Source organism: Meles meles, chromosome 18, assembly GCF_922984935.1.
Source record: "Meles meles chromosome 18, mMelMel3.1 paternal haplotype, whole genome shotgun sequence".
In the NCBI taxonomy this organism is placed as follows: domain Eukaryota; kingdom Metazoa; phylum Chordata; class Mammalia; order Carnivora; family Mustelidae; genus Meles; species Meles meles.
The window spans coordinates 21602468-21615893 of record NC_060083.1 but is presented as its reverse complement, the minus strand read 5'-3'; the positions used below and the strand labels follow the sequence as shown (position 1 = coordinate 21615893).

The 13426-nt window shown below is 46.2% G+C and overlaps 1 long non-coding RNA gene across 1 annotated transcript; it reads right to left on the bottom strand.

Annotated features, from left to right (window-relative positions):
* Positions 1 to 3551: 3551 nt before the first annotated feature.
* Positions 3552 to 6633, bottom strand: LOC123929142. The gene is made up of 3 exons (XR_006815890.1): positions 6575 to 6633; positions 5776 to 5959; positions 3552 to 3685 (listed from the first exon to the last, which is right to left on the bottom strand). It is a non-coding gene; the product is annotated as an uncharacterized LOC123929142 (long non-coding RNA).
* Positions 6634 to 13426: the final 6793 nt, after the last annotated feature.

The following is a 13426-nucleotide window of genomic DNA, read 5'->3' as shown; positions in this document are numbered from 1 at the left end:
TCCACTGACACTCCCGGGCACGTGATTGACTTGGCTCTGTGTGCCAGACCGATGCCCCCCATGCTCCAGGGCCATTTATCCACAGGGAAACAACTGGACTTTCTTTCTTCCTCCCTTCCTTCTAGCCTTCCCTCCTTCCCTTCCTTTCCTCCTTCTCTTCCTCCCCCACCCCCTCTCTCTTCTCTTCCTTCCCTCCATCTTCCTTTCTTTCTTTCACTTAACAAACATTTATAGAATAGAGCACCTAATCCGTGCCAGGCACTGTTCTAGATATTTTTATATGAGAGCTATTGTGTAAGACTCATCATAGGAAGGTACTGTCGTCCTCAGTTCAGAAGGAGGAAATGGAGATTCAGAGAAATGAAGAAATTTTTCCTAAAGTCAGGTAGCCAGTAAGTAGTGGAACTGGGGCTTTAAGCTGGGTCTCTGCACGCCCTAGATTATTTAGAATTTCTTCTCCTCCTCGGTCCTCCCTTCTTTCCTCTCTGTCTCCCTTCCTTCTGCACTAATTTCCAGCCTGCTCTGTGTGCCAGGTGTTGTCACAGTGAACAAGACAGGGACAAGAGCAAACTCTTTCCCATTGCTCCTTCATTGAGTCCCCTGACCCCTGGGCATTGGCTAGAACCTAGTTAATTTCTTCTCAAATGTCCTGTCTCACATAATGAACGAACGTAGCCGATCAAAGAACTGTAATGTTGAAGATGAATTAAATTCAGGCCCTGGGTTCATGCCTCCTTTCAATAGAGCCCCCAAAGCTCATGCCTCAAGATGTGATTAACAAATCTGACCCTGCCCCTCTCCTGCTCCCTAACCTCCCGTGGTCCCAGGCTCTACAGACATCTCTGTGACATGAGAAATGGTAAAGACCCAAGCGAGGCTCTCCATGTGAGCTGAACCATGCGGAAAGGTCGGGGAGAGCATTTTTAAAAGTGCTTCTCCGTGCATAATTTGAAATTCATGGATGGAGTGGCAGCTGGGCATCAGGCCACGGAGGCGTTTTTCCAAACTGAGAAGCGAGGCAAGGGCTTCAAGGCTGAAAGACCACCTCTCCTTAGAAGAAGACGCCCTTAAGACATGCAAACATCCTGTTCCTTTGCATGCAGCCCCTTTCCCTGCCTTTATCATCATGCTTCGTGTTTTGCACATTTCAGGTAAGTTTGTGCCTGTGTTATGCAAGTAAACATACTCTGAGGGTAGTAATGTTTATCTTAATAGTTGTATAAATCACACCAGGATTGTGTTTACAGCATCATTAAGGATCTAAAGGGGTCACTTCAATGTTTAAGTTAGGCTTTGCTGTTGCAGTTTATGGAAAATATTAGATGCTTTCAAAGGTCTCTTGCAATTCCGTGCAAAGCAGAAGGGTGGTAAGCTTGATCCCGCCTCCCTGCCTGCCCCACTCAGTATCGACACTGTCAAGTGAGGGATTGTAGACGGTGAACAGGCCGACTTTAGTAGTGTCCTTGTCCTACTCCTGCCAGTCTCCTCTTGAGGACTAAAGAGGTCAGAATTTGGGAACCAGAGATCCAAATTCCAGGCTCTATGCCATCCGCCTGGGGGGACCTTGGAGAAATTTCCTGGGCCCTTTTCCTGAGCTGTTAAAAAAAAGAAGAAGAAAGGATAAAGGGAGTAATAATAACCTACCTAAGAAACATCACAAGGTTGTGGTTAGACCCAAGTGAGATAAACGTGTGCTTAGTAAACCAAGAGGCTTCCCGTGGCTGCCATGACAAATGGACACAACCCAGGGCATGGGGGTGCTTAAAACAACAGGAACTTACTCTCATAGTTCTGGAGGCAGGAAGGCTGGACCAACCTATCCACCGGGGTGATTCCTTCTGGATGTTCTAAAGGAGAATCCGTTCCTTGCTTCTCTCTGAGCTCCTGCGGGTCTGGTTCCACTCCAGTCTCTGCCTGTCCTCACAGGCTCTCCCCCTGGGTCTCTTTGTTTCCATTCTACCCTTTCTCTTATAAGGACACCAGTTTTGGGACTTAGGGCCCACCCTAAATCCAGGATGATCTTATCTTGAGATTCTTACCTTAATCACATTTGCAAAGACTCTATTTCTAAGTAAGGTCACATTCACAGGGGCCCCAGGGTGAGGACTGAGACATATCTTTTTGTGGGGGACACAATTCAAACACTTACAGGGATGAAAGTTTAAATTCTTTCCAAGGGAGGATGCTAAAACTTATGGCAAGGGTGAGGATCAGATTGTTAAGGGCAGAGGACAGGGGGTGGTAAGAGATGAAGACCATGGAGCTGGGGAGGGGGGTTGGGTTTTATGTGGTGTTATCTGTGACATGTGTAGGCAGGACTAGCACCTCTGAAAATCCAAACTGAGCAGATACCACCTGTCTGATGGTAGACTAGAGGTCCAGAATTCAGTATCTACTGATATTAGTTTCTCTACCAGAGGCATCGATCAGAGTATGGAACCTGGAGTTAGCCAGGCTGGGTACAAATCCAGGCTGGCTTACTCTGGGCAAATTACTTAGGTTGGGTTCCCTCAAGGCAGAGCCTGGGACAGGATTTCAGCACATTTGATTTATTGAGAGAGTGCTTTTGGGAAAAAATGGGATGAGGGAGGCAGGTGAGGCGTGGCTCATGGATCTGAGCAAGGATCCAATCCCAGCTAGAGTCTTGCAACTGACCCCACAGGTAGCTCTGGACACGAAATTGTGACATGGAGTTTAGTCCCACCTTGTAGAGTTCCAGCTCGTCACTGTTAGTTATTGGCTGATGGCTGTCACGATAGGGGAAAAGGCCAGGTGAGACCATTTCCATTCGGCCAAGAACATTTCTGTGGAGAGGGGGAGGCTGTGAGTCATTAGAAGCCAACACTTAAAAAAAAAAATTTATTTTATTTATTTTAGGCAAGGAGGGGCAGAAAGAAAAGGAGAGAGAATCTCAAGCAGACTCCATGCCGAGTGTGGAGACTGATGCAGGGCTCGATCTCACAACCCTGAGATCACGACCTGAGCCAAAACGAAGAGTTGCACACTTAACCAACTGTGCCACCCAGGAGCCTCTACAAGTCAACACTTTCAGCACTTGGGGAGTGGTGGCACCTACCCAGGAAAGGGGGCTAACCAGTATCCACTGCATTTAACTTTGAAAATTTTAGTTTCTTCATCTTTTTTTTTAAAGATTTTATTTATTTATTTGACAGAGAGAGAGATCACAAGTAGGCAGAGAGGCAGGCAGAGAGAGAGGAGGAAGCAGGCTCCCCACTGAGCAGAGAGCCCAATGTGGGGCTCGATCCCAGGACCTTGGGATCATGACCTGAGCTGAAGGCAGAGTCTTAACCCACTGAACCACGCAGGCGCCCCTAGTTTCTTCATCTTAAAAATGCTGATAATTGTAACTATGTCATAGGAGTGCTATGAGGTTTAAATAGGTTAACATATATAAATGTCTATAGATGTTCAGTAAATCTCAGCTATGATTGGTGTATTCTTTCTTGCTGAGCAACAAATTACCCCCAAATTTAGCAACTTAACACAACAAATATTTATTAGGTAACTCGGTTCCCGAGGGTTAGGTATCAGGAGTGGCTCCCCTGGGATTTGTTTTGGTTCAGGGTCCCTCATGTGGTTGCCGTTGGATGTCAGCTGGGGCTGTGTCATCTGAAAGCTTGACTGGGGCTGGAGCGTCTGCTTCCAAGATGGCTTCTTCACATGGCTGTTGGTAGAAAGACATAGTTCCTCACCACAGGGACACCTTCACAGGCTGCTTGAGTGTCCTCATTACATGGCAGCTGGCTTCCCCCAGGGAACAATCCAGAAGGGAGAACAAGAGAGAAGCTACCATCCCCTTTATGACCGCATCTTGGAGGTTACACACCATCACTTCTGTTATATTCTGTTAGAAGTGAGTCACTAAGTCCAGCCCATACTCAAGGAGAGGGAAATTAAGTTCAGTCTCTTGAAAGGAGAAAATGATTTGTGGAATTTGAAATCCACTGCAATTAGCTATTCTTTTTTTTTTTTTAAGATTTTTTTTTTTTTTTAATTTGATAGAGATCACAAGTAGGCAGAGGGGCAGGCAGAGAGAGAAGGAAGCAGGCTCCCCGCTGAGCAGGAAGCCTGATGCAGGGCTCAATCCCAGGACCCTGGGATGATGACCTGAGCTGAAGGCAGAGGCTTTAACCCACTGAGCCACTCAGGCGCCCCCAACAATTAGCTCTTCTTAATTACCATGGCAGGCTTGGAAACTTGGGTTGCCTTCCAAGGGAAATTTGTGTTTGACAAATGAACACACAAGGAGGCAATGAATGAATCTCAAGGGATGGATTACTGGGCATTTAAGTAGAGTAGCTGTCTTTGAAAAGGGGAGACTTCCAAGGTCCATTGAATGACATCATACTTCCCACTTGCACACCAGCAGTGCACCCCTGCCCCCCAAATTCCACTTCTTCTGGTCTACCAGAGGACCCCAAGAATCTGTACTGAAAAGCTGGCAGGGGTGTGTGATGTGCAATCCGGTTTGGTAACCCCTGGTATACACAGTTTCACTCTTCCTAAACGTGCGTGTGCACGCGCGCACACATGCGCGCACACACACACACACACACACACACCCAGCTTCTGGTCCCGTTTTGTTTGATCTTCCAACTTCTTGACTTCCCACACCAAATCCAGTCCCCTTCAGGCTGCATTCCTGGTTTGTTGGGCCTTGGTTTTAGCTTTGTTTACTTTCTTGCCACCCACTCCAAGGGACCCCCCGCCCCAGCTCCTCACTGGCCTGGCCTCTGCCCACTCTGGGGACCCAGGGGGCTTCAGGCTTAACCAGCCTTCCTGTCCTCTCTCTCTTTGCTACCCACAACTTTCATTCTTTGCTACTGGGTCTATTGGCCAGGTCTTCGCCACTGGACCAAAAAGAGGGTGGGAACAATTATTCGGATAGTTCAGACACTTATTCAAGCAAAAACGATAATTTTCCCCCCTCCTGAACAATCCGGATAATTGTTTTAATTCCCAGCTTTTGTCTCTGGAGCCCTCACCTCTGCATTCTATGACTTCTAGTTAAAATTTGGTCCCCGTGATAAACACCTCTGATCTAGTTGTTTTCTCTGACTCATGTTCCACTGGGGGGGCATTTTCAGGGAAGAGGATCTCTCGTAGGTAAATGAGAATGAACTTCAGTCCTGGGCAATATTAGAATCCAAATGAAGCGTCATTGGTAGACCCACCATCTAAATTTCACTTTCCGGAAGGCCCCGCTCTATTTTGTCCCTCCCCAACCCCTGACATACACAGCACAAGGAGCAAATGACCATTTATTAAACTCTCATTATCTTTCCCGTTTTCAATACCATTCTCTGCATATATATGCAGCATGCAAGCTTGTACTTCACTGCCGTTAAATTAGCAATAAGTCTTGTTAGCATAGCATCCATATTTATAGACAGGGTTGAGTAATGCTGTCGTGAGAAGGTGCAGAGTCGATGTCCTTAACAGAAGGTTAGGGACGTGTCCTTGTCCTGCAGCAATCCAGGCACATGGCAGATGGAGGAGATTTGAGGGGACCTAACAAAGACTTCTGCTGTTCCAAGACAGTTTCAAGCCTCTCATGGGGGTCTATAAAAGTTCCAGCAGAGGGGCGCCTGGGTGGCTTGATCAATTAAGTGTCTGACTCTTGATCTCAGCTAAGGTCTTGATATCAGGGTTGTGAGTTCAAGCCCCGTGTTGGGCTACACATGGGTGGAGCCTACTTAAAAAAAAAAAAAAAAAAAAAGACAGAAAGAAAGAGTCCAAGCAGAGACATCTCACCTTTGGGGGGGGGGAAGCCCCTGCTTTTTATCTGGGTATCATGAAGATCGAGAGACTGACAGGAAATGGTGGTGTCCTGTTCTGCTGCTCACAGAACTCAGAACTCAGAGAGTGCATTGCAGATCCTGTTTGAGCGGGCAGGGCTTGGAACACTCCTCCCGACCAGGATGTCCAGGCTGGGCATCTGCGTGAGTGAGCACAAGATTCTTCTAGAATTGCCTCCCGTGCTAGGCAATCCTCCAGCAGTTTCAGGACAATAGTATGGAACAGGGCACATATTATCAACAGGGGAGAGTTAGCTGTGCACCTAGTCAGCCATGGTCCATGGATAAAACAGAGCCAATGGAACGGGCTCAACAAACCCGGGTCTGTATCATTACAAAGTCCATGCCCTTTTCAATAACACTGAGCCTCTCGGCCCAGAAATCCAAAACAGACTCTTTTTTTTTCCTGTTTCCCACTGCAAAACTTTGCCTTGACTTCTGAAAAGCATGTGGATTCCCAGTCACCATCTTCAAGCCAAATGCTGCCCGAAGAAGCACCGAGGGACCTGCCGACTCCACGGGGACAGACTTCTGTCACTGTTCTGCCGCACACCTGGCAGGCGGTTCTTCCGGCTGAGGAAGCCTCGTGTTTCATGGGCTGCCCGTCCACCCTTCTTGCTGCAAGTCAAGCTCAGCAGCCTCTGGGGCAGTTCCCAATTAGACCCCCAAGTCTTACCTGGTCTTCTACTTCTTCTCGTCTTACCTTATTAGATTTAGAATCTGGGAGCTAGAATGAGCAGAAGGAAGACACTGACCCACCGCTTTAATCTGGCAGACGTGTCTGTGACATTGAGGCAGGGACGGGGAGGGTGTTCAGAATAATCCATTTCCCCCTCGCAGACACCTGGTGTCCCTTTACCTATTGTTCAGCGGGGCTGGCAGCTCCCCGCCGTGTAATCACCCTTGGCTCATTAACAAGCTGTGCTCATTTGCATATCTAAATATCCCTGTACATAGAAAACAGAGCCGATTCCATCTTCCCCTAATGCACATACAGGAAAAGGGCAGGGAGGGGGCAGACAGGAAAATGAGATCATACCCTCCTTCCTCTGTCCCTCACATTCACCTGTTGGTCAGTTTCTTTGTTCAACCAGCTCCTTCTTTCCTTGCAGACAAACCACTGATAAACTTTATGTTGTGTTATTCTCCCTATTTGGAAAAGCAGTGAGTGATCTCTCCCAAATTTCGCCTCCCCTATTTCCACCTCTCCTTCTCTGGCTCCACTTCTGGGAGGATACCCCATCCCCTCTTTAAAAAAGCAACACAAAACACCAGAGCCCTCTACATCCATAAGCTTTATGCAAATGTATAAACACACCCACCCTCATTCAGCAGGCTCAGAAACAGGAACTGTCTATCTATAGATCAGCCTGATTACAGTTCATTTTTATACAGCTTGAGAAGCGTGAAAAGTCACAGGCTGGGGAGAAACCAGCCCTGAATCGTCATACAGATGATCGTGACACATGTAGATCATTTATTCCAGAAGTGCCTTGATGGGCCCCCAGGATCCACCCTACAGATTTCTTGTCAATTTATAGGAAAGGCTGCTGCTCTACCGATGCCTTCTGGGGCAGTGCCCTCTTATCATGGAACACGGGGAAGGGGGGCACCCATCTCTGCCCAGCTGCCACTTTCCTGGGAAAACAGTTTCTGAACAACAGACCCCGGGGCAGGAGGGCCAACCCTAAAAGAGGAAGGGGCTGGGAGAGAAAAATCTAGAAAGTAGTGGGACTTCCTGCCAGCTTTGTGGCTCACTCCATCCATTCTACAAGCATTTATTGGGCCACCTGCTGTGTGCACCATCGTATACTGGTTCTGACCACGTTTATTTGTCAAATGGTTAGAAGTGCTTGCTAAGTTCCAGTCATTATTCCAACTGCTTTACAAATACTAACTCCTATCATTCTCACCATGCTCCTATGAGACAGATATCAGCATTACCCTCACTTTACAAAGGTGGAAACTGAGGCACAGAGAAGTTAAGTAACTTGCCCAAGGTCATGCAATGCATGAGCTGGGGGCCAGGATTCCAAATCAGGCAGTTGGCTCGGGTTGGTGTTTTCAGCCATGTAGCTGGGACAGGGATACAATGCAGAGATGACCATTTGTTGCTTGCTTCTCCAGCATTCATTTACCTTTCCTTAGCCAACAACATCCCTATTCTCTCTTGGGGAATCTATCACCCCCTCTCCACATTCCACGTGGTTGGGGGTGTGCGGCCCCCATTCCCAGCTCCAGGGGGTGGATCTTCATTGGTGTAGGCCAATCAGCACATCTTCTTTTTTTTTTTAAGATTTTATTTATTTATTTGACAGACAGAGATCACAAGTAGGCAGAGAGGCAGTCAGAGAGAGTGAGGGGGAGGCAGGCTCCCTGCCGAGCAGAGAGCCCGATGTGGGGCTCCATCCCAGGACCCTGGGATCATGACCTGAGTCAAAGGCCCAGGCTTTAGCCCACTGAGCCACCCAGGCGCCCCCAATCAGCATATCTTATCGTCAGCCACCCAGAAGGGTCAGGAACGGGCACCTGGCCACAGTGAGTCCTCAGAATTTTAAAGGAGATATCCAGGGAGACTCACCTACAGGGCATTATAATGTGAAGCTCCTGGTGAGAGCTCCTTGGTGAGAAGTAAGAGTGGAACAGCTAACCTGTGGGGCTTAAGAACGAACAAATGAAAGGTAGAGCCAAGAGACAGAGACAAACCAAACTCGGTGAAACATTTTAAGCTGCTGGATCAGGCTCTGCCTGAAGCTAATACTACCTCCACATTTCTCAGTTGCCTGACACACAGTAGGCTGTCAATAAATATTTGTGGAATACATAAACTAATAGAATCCCTTTGTTGGTTAAGCCAGTTTAAATTGGGTTTTCTGTCATTGGCAACTGAAAGATTCCTAACTGGCACACACACACACACACACACACACACACACACACACAGACACGAGTGACAAAATAAAAATAAGAAAAATGTTGTATACATGTACCTAGCACACCCTGATGGAGATTAGTTTTGTTAAAACAATATTCTGTAAGATAAGAGCTAGAGGGTTTTGCCTTCTGTCACCACCAGCATCTTGACCCTAGCAGGCCTGGGTCTGTGGGTCTACATGCTCATTTGTAACAGTAGAAGGTTTCTCTAGGCTGAGACTTTTTGAAAATGACAAAAGGATTTGTTAAGGGTAAGGGAGACCACACTCTGAAATGAGACCTCGATGTGGAGTGTGATACATATTTATAGGCTATAAATGATCCAGCTTCACAGTGGCTCCCACAGCAGGCACCTGCCCATCCCCCCTTCTAAGGAATTGGGGTTCTGGTGGCCTGGAATGGCTGTGGGAACAGTTCCCAGTCAGCCAGAATCCTCTTTCTGGGTTCCCACTGGTTTTCCCTAAGCTGTCTGAGCTGCCTCTCCCTCCCAGACCTTCATTATTAAAGCCAAGCACCAAGAATTTGGTTCTTTAATTGCTCAATGCTCAGACTTTAAGAACTGGGCTGCTATGTGGAAGGCTGTTTCCTTCTTTGTATCCCCTCCAGCTGGGGCTCCTAGCTGAAGGACCAAAGGACCATCTGCTTCCAGTCGCGCTGTGGCCATGGGGATCGGGCATGGTGGACGCATCTCACACCTGTATCCCGCACCCCCTCCCCAAGAGTTATCCTTGGCTAGAGTCCAGGCTGCAAATGAATCCTTGTTTGTGCAGGATCACAGAAGGGGATGAGGAAACGAACTACTCCAAAATCAGTCACGTCACCTATTCCATTAAAATCAAACCAACAGGGAGCCTGGGTGGCTCAGTGGGTTAAGCCTCTGTCTTTGGGGGGCACCTGGGTGGCTCAGTGGGTTAAAGCCTCTGCCTTCGGCTCAGGTCATGATCCCAGGGTCCTGGGATCGAGCTCCGCGTCGGGCTCTCTGCTCTGCAGGGAGCCTGCTTCCTCCTCGCTCTCTGCCTGTCTCTCTGCCGTTGTGATTTCTCTCTGTCAAATAAAAAAAAAAAAAAAAAGCCTCTGTCTTTGGCTCAGGTCATGGTCTCAGGGTCCTGGGATTGAGCCCCACATCGGGCTCTCTGCTCAGCAGGGAGCCTGCTCCCCACCTCCACCCCCACCCCACCCCCCACCTGCTTCTCTGCCTATTTGTGATCTCTGTCAAATAAATAAATAATCTTATAGAAAAACAAACCCAGACCAACAGAAATGATTTACAGTATTTCGTTCTTCTGACCCACCATCATGACCACTTCATAGATCTACCTCATGCTCCCCTTTCTTCTTCAGAGCATCCCAACTGCCCCTGGTTTCAAAGGTATATCTGATCTGTTGGCAAATGCAAGTTACCGGTTTTCTTTTTTGGAATTTGTGTTTTTTTGCCATTGTAAGGCCTCTCTCCCCTTTGGACCACAAAGCAATGCCTGGATCGTTGTGCATAAGGGGAGGTCTTTGGCACATCCAGGTACAAAAGAAAGCTTTCATATAAAATAGTGTGTTAAGAAGCTGGTATGGTGGTCCTTGGGCCCCAGTGGGCAAGCATTGTCTTTATTCTTACCCGTAATGCAGGTCTTAAAAACAGCAATGTCCTGTTTTAAAAGTTAGAGCCCGTGAGATTTTTTTTTTTCCTACCCAGCCAAGAGGAAGAAGTCAGTGTATTTGAGGTTTAATGGGCAAGTCTCACCCCAAGAAAGTCCCTTCTGGGTCTAGTATACTCCCAGACCTGTAAGGACATTTCTCGTTAACGCTGTTTGCAAAGATCTAAATGAAGACTGTTATTAGACAAACCCTGAACCTTTCACTAATGTAAGAAATAAGAAAAATGAATGGTCTGGTGATTGCCTACTGTCTGGCTAGTATAAGGTGAGTGTCAGAATTCTCCTCTGATATGTAAGCTGTAATTAATCGTCCAGCCTCATTGTTCTGGGGTGAAAAATACAATCCTCTTACCCAGCAGTAATACTGCTTGGTCTCCTGCCACTTGCCCTGGGAAGGTCCAGGTGTGGTTGATTCCTCTCCCATTGGGATCGGAGTCCCCGGCAGTGGTCTTAATATGTGTCACTAGGTCTGGTCCTCTTGTTGTACCCTCCCACCCCAGCCCCGTGTTCCCGCTCTAGGACTCCAGCTTGTCACCAGGTGTTTCCTGCTGATACCAACCAAAGATACATGGCAGCTGATGCCTGTCAGCATCTCTGCTGAGGCTGCCAGGGCCCAGTGTTGAGAGCTGTTCTATCTGTGCCAAGAAGACCATTTCCTGCTGCAGCCAGACCCATTTCTGAGTCATCGCTGGTTGTGGTCTAAGCTTCTAGAACCCAGGTTGGGGTATCACAGGCAATGGCTTTTTCTTCAAAAGTCATTGCTGCCCCCTTGACCCTGGAGCCCACTTGATCCCCAAGTAAAGGTCAGGACCCTCCAGGTAACCTGCTGAAGGACAACCTCAGAGACAGAGAGTTGGCTGTGTTCATTTCACTCCTTTGTCTTTGAACCAAACTAGGTTGCCTTAACTTTCTAGAGTGGATTAACTCTGTTAGCTGCATGACTTCCAGCAAGTGGCTTAATCATCTTAGGTCTTATTTTCTCCTCTGTAAAATGGGAGCAATGCTTATCGCATTGGGTGGTTGTGAAAATTAAATGATGTGAAGTCTTCCATGTGCCAGGCATGGAGTAAATATTCAATAAATATTATAAGTTATTCTTAGGGAATGCTTCAGCCCCTAACCATTTTTCTGAACATGTGTGACTCCTAGGATTATAATTATTATTTTTAAAAGATTTATTTATTTATTTTGAGGAAGAGAGATAGAAAGAGGGAAACTCAAGCAGACTCTGCGTTGAATGGCAAGCCCAATGCGGGGCTCCATCTCAACGACCCTGAGATCACAACCTGAGCCAAAACCAAGACTCTGGTGCTTAACCGACCCTGCAACCTGGGCACGCAGGATTGTTTTGTGTTTTTTTTTTTTAAATATATTTTTGTTTCCACGTTGAACACTTTCTATGTGGCATCCATGGTACTGAGTGCCTGTTGCTCATTCTCTCATTTATTTCTCACACTAGGCTAAGAGGTAGATACTATTGAAAGCTTTGGTTCAAGGCTGAGTACACTGAGGCCCACAGGGATCAAATGGGCTTCCCCAAGGCCATCCATGTGGTAAGCGGTGGAGCCTGCATTTGAACCCAGAGCAAACAAACTCCTCCAAGGCATGTAACTTTAACATTTAGCGTGTAACTCTGGGATATTGTCACTTCAGGATGAACAGACCTTGGTCTCAGCCTAGTTCTTTGCTGCAGAAACTTTTTTTTTTTTAATGCTATTATTACTAAAGAAAATTTTGTAATGTCTTATTAGGTTAGCCAGGAAATCCCTGAAGCTGAGGGCCTGGTCCTTCAGCTGTCTGTTGTATTCTGTTTGCTTGTCCAGATATGCTGGTCCAAGAGTGCCTCTTTCATTTCCTGTTTCAAGCCAGGAAATTCATATCACCCTGGGCAGAAATGGTGTTCCCTTTCCTTGGTAAACCCGGCCTTGGCCCGGTGCTTCCCACAGTAATGGTACAGGGAAAGGGAGACATAATTCACAATCCCCTTCTTTAAAAAAATCTTTACATTTATATAGACAGATGTTGTTTTGTTCATTAAATCATCATGCTTTGCTTTAGATTTTTAGAATCACTGTGTTTTGATGTCATTTCAAACTACAGAAATGCGCGTAGAGAAACAAATAAGAAACTTACAGAAATGTTGTAAGAATAGGACAAGGAATTCCCACATGACCTTCACTCAGATTCACCAGTTGTTTACATTTTGCCCCACTGGTTTGTTTTCCCGCTTTTTTTTTCTAAACCATAAAGAAGTAAGCTAGAGACATCGTGTCCCTTTCATATCTGCATATTTCAGTGTATGTTTCCTAAAAACAACCACATAACCACGGTGAGAATCAAAATCAAGAAATTTTATATTGATACAAGAGTGTCATCTACTTGGTAATTCATATTCAAGTTTTTTCCCAATTACTATAATGAAATCCTTTATAGATATGTTCCCAGGTCTATGATGAATTTCAGGATCACTCCCTGCATTAAATTATCACATCTCTTTAATCTGGAATAGCTCCTCAGCCTGTCTTTGTATTTTTTACTTTGACATTTTTGAAGATTAAAGACCAGTTATGCGGTATAACGTACCTACGTTTGTGCTTGTCTGATTTTCTCTCATGATCAGATTCAGCTTCCGCATTTTTTGGCAGAAACATCAGTAAAGTGATATTATGTCCTTCTTAGGGCATCATATCAGTGGACATAGGATGTTGGTTCTGTATTGGGGATATTAGCTTTGGTGGCTTTTGTTTTTTACTATGAAGCTATCATTTTCCCTTTGCAATTAATAAATCATTGCGAGAGCCTTTTTTCAGCTTCAGCTTTTTATTCTTTGCCAACATATCCATAGCAGCTCTGATATTAATTAGGCCTAACGTGAGAACTGAGCTGGTTCTAGAAAATTCTAGTTTCCTCTTCGGTCTATTGTCCTCTTTCTCTTCTTTTTTTTCTTCTCACTTTTTTTTATCGAGGTGTAATTTACACACATCTTATCTGTATGTATATATTAAATGTGCAACCCGACCCATT